The sequence below is a fragment of the Ixodes scapularis genome, unplaced genomic scaffold (assembly GCF_016920785.2).
Source record: "Ixodes scapularis isolate PalLabHiFi unplaced genomic scaffold, ASM1692078v2 ptg001158l_1___fragment_3__unscaffolded, whole genome shotgun sequence".
Classification (NCBI taxonomy): domain Eukaryota; kingdom Metazoa; phylum Arthropoda; class Arachnida; order Ixodida; family Ixodidae; genus Ixodes; species Ixodes scapularis.
The window spans coordinates 3,960,001-3,967,500 of record NW_024610108.1 but is presented as its reverse complement, the minus strand read 5'-3'; the positions used below and the strand labels follow the sequence as shown (position 1 = coordinate 3,967,500).

The 7,500-nt window shown below is 45.9% G+C and overlaps 2 non-coding genes across 2 annotated transcripts; both read right to left on the bottom strand.

Annotated features, from left to right (window-relative positions):
• Positions 1 to 292: 292 nt before the first annotated feature.
• Positions 293 to 443, bottom strand: LOC120845535. The gene has a single exon (XR_005716737.1). It is a non-coding gene; the product is annotated as a 5.8S ribosomal RNA (ribosomal RNA).
• Positions 444 to 875: 432 nt separating this feature from the next.
• Positions 876 to 2,691, bottom strand: LOC120845629. Its single transcript, XR_005716831.1, has one exon. It is a non-coding gene; the product is annotated as a small subunit ribosomal RNA (ribosomal RNA).
• Between the last annotated feature and the right edge of the window lie 4,809 nt (positions 2,692 to 7,500).

The window sequence follows — 7,500 nt, the reverse complement described above, 5'->3', positions numbered from 1 at the left end:
TCAAATCTCCGTTTCTAACGCACCGACGTCACAGCGCCGTTCAACGTGCGAAAGATTTTTTTGGTACGGGATTTTCCACAAACGGTATCCATCGAGTTTCGTTTTCCCATGCAGTGTTCGATAAAAACTCGTAGGAGGCGGAGGACTGGTAAAGCGCACGCGTGCAATCGCACCACTCGTGCATTTGCTCAAAGAAAACGCAACGCAAGAAAGCATAAAACTGCGTGCTGCCCACGATCCGACACAGTCAAAACGAGGTAGAAAAATAATTCTCCTCTCTTGATATATGATCCGACCCTCACACAGACGAAGCCACGGGAAGGCCCGAGGCCGCAATGTGCGTTCAAAGAGTAAGTGCTCAGTGTGTCCTGCAATACACCAAGTCTCGCAGCTGGCTGCGTTCTTCATCGACCCGAGAACCGAGTGATCCACCGCTTAGAGTCGTGTTTTTGGATTTTTCAATCAGTACGACAAAACACAAGTTGTTGTTTTTTTTTCGCGCCCGGCACATCCCATGCCATCTCGAAAGCGCAAAAAAAAGCTTCTTCTCAAACGCCTCTTCGTTAATCAAAACAAAAGGGCGATCCTCGAGAAGAGACGAAAAAGGGGGCGATGCGCCTTTTGTAACCCGCGGATTGTCCCGGTGCACTTGAAATCTCCTCTCAATCGAGGCAGCAGAGGGCTCCCGCTGGGCACATCATCGAAAGGAACGGAGGCCACCCAAAGAAAAAGGCACATCCGAACCACAGTTGTTTTTTTTTGTGCCGTCCCGACGGCATCCAAGCTTGGTCGGGATCGGCGCCAGATAAATTCGCACAACGAGTCCATTCCCCGTACAAGAGGAAGAAGACAAAACGATGCCAAATAACATCCGGTAATGATCCTTCCGCAGGTTCACCTACGGAAACCTTGTTACGACTTTTACTTCCTCTAAATGATCAAGTTTGGTCATCTTTCCAACACACCGGCGCAACCGAAAGGCCGCTCCGGGTATCGGTCCGAAGACCTCACTAAATCATTCAATCGGTAGTAGCAACGGGCGGTGTGTACAAAGGACAGGGACGTAATCAACGCGAGCTTATGACTCGCGCTTACTGGGAATTCCTCGTTCAAGGGGAACAATTGCAAGCCCCTATCCCAATCACGAAGGAGGTTCCACGGGTTACCCAGTCTTTACAGACAGGGATAAAAACACGCTGCTTCCTTCAGTGTAGCGCGCGTGCGGCCCCGGACATCTAAGGGCATCACAGACCTGTTATTGCTCTGTTTCGTGCGGCTAGGAGCCGCTTGTCCCTCTAAGAAGGGTGCAAGGTGCAGAGAACCACGCACCTATTTAATAGGCTAGAGTCTCGTTCCTTATCGGAATTAACCAGACAAATCGCTCCACCAACTAAGAACGGCCATGCACCACCATCCACCGAATCAAGAAAGAGCTCTCAATCTGTCAATCCTCCCAGTGTCCGGGCCGGGTAAGTTTTCCCGTGTTGAGTCAAATTAAGCCGCAGGCTCCACTCCTGGTGGTGCCCTTCCGTCAATTCCTTTAAGTTTCAGCTTTGCAACCATACTTCCCCCGGAACCCAAATACTTTGGTTTCCCGGAAGCTGCCCGCCGAGTCATTTGAGTAACTCAGGCGGATCGCTGGTTGGCATCGTTTATGGTTAGAACTAGGGCGGTATCTGATCGCCTTCGAACCTCTAACTTTCGTTCTTGATCAATGAAAACATTCTTGGCAAATGCTTTCGCAGTAGTTCGTCTTGCGACGGTCCAAGAATTTCACCTCTAGCGCCGCAATACGAATGCCCCCGTCTGTCCCTCTTAATCATTATCCTGTATTCCAAAAACCAACAGAACAGAAACAGGATCTTGTTCTATTATTCCATGCACTGTTATTCAGGCGAATCGCCTGCGTTGAGCACTCTAATTTTTTCAAAGTAAACGCGCCGGCCAAAGCAAGGCACCTGATGAAGGGAACCAAGCCACGACAGGCATGATGTTCAGCACGGGCCGTAACGTGGAGTCCAGGCACTTCCCGCCTGTAACTGAGATCCAACTACGAGCTTTTTAACCGCAGCAACTTTAGTATACGCTATTGGAGCTGGAATTACCGCGGCTGCTGGCACCAGACTTGCCCTCCAATGGATCCTCGTTAAAGGATTTAGTGTGTACTCATTTCAATTACGGGGCCTCAAAAGAGTCCCGTATTGTTATTTTTCGTCACTACCTCCCCGTGCCGGGAGTGGGTAATTTGCGCGCCTGCTGCCTTCCTTGGATGTGGTAGCCGTTTCTCAGGCTCCCTCTCCGGAATCGAACCCTGATTCTCCGTTACCCGTAACAACCATGGTAGGCGCATAACCTACCATCGACAGTTGATAAGGCAGACACTTGAAAGAAACGTCGCCGGCTCGTGGCCGTGCGATCAGCACAAAGTTATCCAGAGTCACCACACAAAACGGACCGAAGCCCGATTGATCTTGGTCTAATAGAAGCACCCGTCGCCCCGAGGGGCTTCGGGCTCACTGCATGTATTAGCTCTAGAATTGCCACAGTTATCCAAGTAGGAAGAAACGATCTAAGGAACCATAACTGATTTAATGAGCCATTCGCGGTTTCGCCTTGTTTCGGCATGTACTTAGACATGCATGGCTTAATCTTTGAGACAAGCATATGACTACTGGCAGGATCAACCAGGTAATCTTTTCGTGGTGGGTCGCCCAAAACCCTACCAACGCGCGGACGCGGGGCCACCGTCAGGCGCCCCTTACGAACCGCAAACACACACAACGCTTAGGAATTACTTCCAAATCCAAGAAGAAATGAAGCACGTTCGAGCGCGCAGCCGGAATATCCCCGACCGAGGTCGGTACCGACGCGGCAAGAAGCGCATAAATTTCTTTCTCGTCGTAGCAACAGAAAGTCGTACGCCAAAAAAATCATTGACGACGCCTTCGCAGCGTTGCCGAGCTTTCAGGTCCCGTGAGGACGCGAGGACGCACCCCGGCCTTCGGTCAGAACGCACTCGTCATTTCACACCGTTCGGTTAGCGCGGACGCTCCGAAACACCCTCCTCTCGCATTCGTTTTCAAGACACAGGTGCACCCGAGAACCGACCCCAACGGCAGACGCCAGAGATCGCAGGTACCTTGCTGTAACGACCATGCGGCGGAGGCAGCGGCCGAGACGGCGACGAAAGGCGTCGGCGACGTCGTCAGACGCCGCTCGCACCAATCGAACGCTCGACAGACCCCACCTCCACATAATAGCACCGATAAGTATAAAGAAGATCCTTCAAGAGCATTCTGTACATAGTTTGTGGTTATCAGTTTCGGTGACTGACTGACTGACTTACTGTCTCTCACTTATGTGGCTCCTCGTTATTCAGTATCATTTATTTGTCCTTCTTTCTTTCTTATTTTTTTCCCCTCTCTCTCTCCTTATATATATATATATATATATATATGTATGTATGTATGTATGTTTGTGTGTATATATATATATATATATAAATGTTCTTTTTTTCCTGTCTGCCTCTATGTATACATACATACGTACATACATCCTACCCCTATAAAAAAAAATTATTTCTCGCTTTTTATTAAAAACGTGCTGACCCCTGCTTGACTCTGATTACTTCTTTTCGACTTTCAGTTCATGTTAACATGGTCAACAGAAAGTTTATCGACTTTGTTATTACAAAGTAAACCAATATTTACACGGGGCGTTTCATGCGTTTTGAATTGTGTCAGAGCCGAACAATGAGCGCTATAGTAAGTGAGATTGTCACTGCTTTTAATCCGAATGCTCGCGGTATCGCGCGTGTTTACGGCAGGCTTCATATTAGGCAATTTTCTTTCTTTACACTACTCTTCTTTGCTCACTTCATTGTTTCTACCATTGGTTTCGTTTGGAAGGCCCCGCCACTTAGTTCCCAACAAAGTCCTCTCAAGGAACGAAGTGAGAAGCACGGGATTAACAAAAGAAAAAGATGCGTGTTTTCTAGCGGTTACCCGTGTCGCTTTGCGACACGGGCTTTCTGGCGCTTTCAACTGGGCGAGAGCCGAACAATTTACCCTACTGCACTTGCGACGGGCAGCGCTTTCAAACGGAATACTGGAAATCTCGCTTACTCTTCTGGCAAGTTTGATAGGAGACAAATATTATTCTTTTCACGCGAATTGTTCGCTCTATTTCTAATCTCTCTCTTCCGTGTCCTTGGCATGGAACGCCCGCTTCGTCTCCCACATAGTACTTCCGAGGAATCAAGTGCAAATCACGCGACTTTAAAATGTGCGTGTTTTCTAGCGGTTACCCGTGTCGCCAGGCGACACGGGCTTTCTGGCGCTTTCAACTGGGCGAGAGCCGAACAATTTACCCTACTGCACTTGCGACGGGCAGCGCTTTCAAACGGAATACTGGAAATCTCGCTTACTTTTCTGGCAAGTTTGATAGGAGACAAATATTATTCTTTTCACGCGAATTGTTCGCTCTATTTCTAATCTCTCTCTTCCGTGTCCTTGGCATGGAACGCCCGCTTCGTCTCCCACAAAGTACTTCCGAGGAATCAAGTGCAAATCACGCGACTTTAAAATGTGCGTGTTTTCTAGCGGTTACCCGTGTCGCGAGGGGACACGTGCTTTCTGGCGCTTTCAACTGGGCGAGAGCCGAACACTGTACACTACTGCACTTGCGACGGGCAGCGCTTTCAAACGGAATACTGGAAATCTCGCTTACTTTTCTGGCAAGTTTGATAGGAGACAAATATTATTCTTTTCACGCGAATTGTTCGCTCTATTTCTAATCTCTCTCTTCCGTGTCCTTGGCATGGAACGCCCGCTTCGTCTCCCACAAAGTACTTCCGAGGAATCAAGTGCAAAACACGCGACTTTAAAATGTGCGTGTTTTCTAGCGGTTACCCGTGTCGCGAGGCGACACGGGCTTTCTGGCGCTTTCAACTGGGCGAGAGCCGAACAATGTACACTACTGCACTTGCGACGGGCAGCGCTTTCAAACGGAATACTGGAGATGTCGCGTGCTTTACTGCCAAGCTCAATAAGAGACGAATTTCTTTCTTTTCACGGGAATTATTTCCTCTATTTCTAATCTCGCTCTTTCGTTTCATTGGGAAAGAACGCGCGCTTAGTTAGCCGCAAAGCAGTCTGAATTAATCACGTCCAAAGTACAGAATTTTACAATATATAGTGTTTTTACCGGTTGACCGCGTCAGAAAGCGTACCTTTCCGACGAGGTCTGTGTCGCTTTGACGTGAGCGGGAGCAAGGCGATTTGGGCTAGTGCACGCGAGATTGGCAGCGCTTCAAATTCCAGTACTGTAGATATTGCGTGCATTTTTTACATGCTTGAGGATGTGGGATTTTCTTTCTTGTGACGTGACCCGTTTGTCAAATTGTGTCTCGCTTTTTGGTATCGTTTAAGAAGCCCGTCCGCTTACAATCCTAAAAAAGAAAAAAAAAAAAAAGAAATTAGTAAAGAAAGACGCCCATACTTTTTTGTTGCTCTTTCTTTTATTATCTGCGCAGGATTTTAATTTGTGTAAGTTTTGTTTACCGTCCCGACTACGTAGGCGTTCGTACGTGCCCGTCCTCGCGCCTCGAATTGTTTACGAGCGAAATCAATCTCCCCAAGCTAGCTTCATAAATTGCTCGAAAATCGAACGTCAGGAAAGCCAGAGATACGTGGTTTTCACAGGTCGTGCAAGATTAATCCATAAAGTGCGATATTGGTATATATATATATATACATACATACATACACATACATGATTTCTGCGACAAATAGGAAGACAAAAAGACCATGTTCAAGCATAATATAGGAACATTGACACTTTGCACACACAAGGGAGGTCAAATGGCAGGTTTTTCTTCCTTGTGCAGGAAACTTTATTGCAATGTCAGAAGGGAAGTTCCACTCTAGAATTGTGCGCTCAATAAAGGAGGAAAGTAAATGCACTTGAAAACCTTCACAGTTCAAGTAAGAAAACATTTCGAAACGACAGTTTGTTTTCTTGCAGGGAGGAGAAGAGGGGAGAGAGGGAGGGAGGGAGGGAGGGAGGGAAGGAAGGAAGGAAGGGGGGGGGTGCCATGCACGGTGAAGACCAGAGTGTCGAACCGAAAACCGAAGCGAACGAAAAACCGGAACCGAGGAGTTAGTTTCAGCCGAAGCGAAACTGACCCGCCAACTTGGAACTGTACGGAAGAAAATATAACTGTCTATTAGTCTGACGATGAATAGAAGTACAAGGGTGTACGGCAGGGATAGCTAAAAAAAAAAAGGCTCTATGGACTTGGAGCGGCAGCCCAAAGTCGATGACGACGAAAAGAAAGCACACAGTTTCGGAAAACAGGCGGTAAGAAAGCGACAAATTAAGTAGCCGTCATGTCGAGTTGATTGCTTAGCTCTATTTAAGATGAAGGAAAAAAAAGTAGCACAATTGATGCTTACTTGCTAAATTGAATCAACCATTATCTTGTAAAGAAAAAAACCTCAAATGCCAATCACCTGTATTTTAGGCGACCCAACAGACTGATAACTTTTAAATTCAGGCTAAAATATAACAAAAAAAAAAAAAAACAAGGAAAGACAGATATGTATGTAGCTTGTCATTTACTGCTCCATCAAATTTAAATAAAGCAATTTATTTCTCGGCACCTGAAAATAAGCGAACCCTACAAATGAATGGAAAGATACCCGTTTGCACTCTTGAAATAGTGCCTATTACGAAAAGAAGCACCAGGTAAATATAATATAACTATAGCTTCTTCTTTTTCTTTTTAATACGGTACGCTGTTGGTTCATCTTAGTAAAATATATAAAATAGCGCAAAAAAGACGAGGACAAGGAGTATACAGGACAGGCACTCACTTTCAACTAGTTTTATCCAGGAAAAGTAAACATACATATATAGCTTTTATTCACGATAAGTGCCGAGGGCAGCCGAGAAGGCGGCAATAGCCCCGGATGGTTTGATCGTGCTGGGAGACACCAGCATCCCAGCTCAAATATCTTCTACCCTTAAGAATATGTGCTGCTTTGCCTGTCGTGTGTATATACATGTTCACTTTTCCTGAATGAAACTAGTTCAACATCAGCGCCTGTCCTGTATACCTCTTGTTCTTCTATTCGTTGTGCTATTTTAATGTCCTACATTACTTTTGTGCTCCCGCAAATCGAAGCAAACCAATAAAAAATTCGGTTCGACACTCTGGTGGAAACTAAAAGCTTAGAAAGAAAGAGGAAAAAAAGAAAAAGGAAAACATTTCTACAATAATGATAAGCAGGAGGAGGAGGAGGAGAACAAGAAGGCTAATAATGTGGAAAAAAAAGACACGACCCAAATAAATCAATACAAAGGATGGTATAAGTCATGCATACTTACCACATGTAAAATTAATTAAAAAAAAAAATTAGAAAACAAAAATGTGTATTTATATATATATATATATATATTTTTTTTTTTTCTTTTATCCAGAGGCTTTGGCGCACGCAC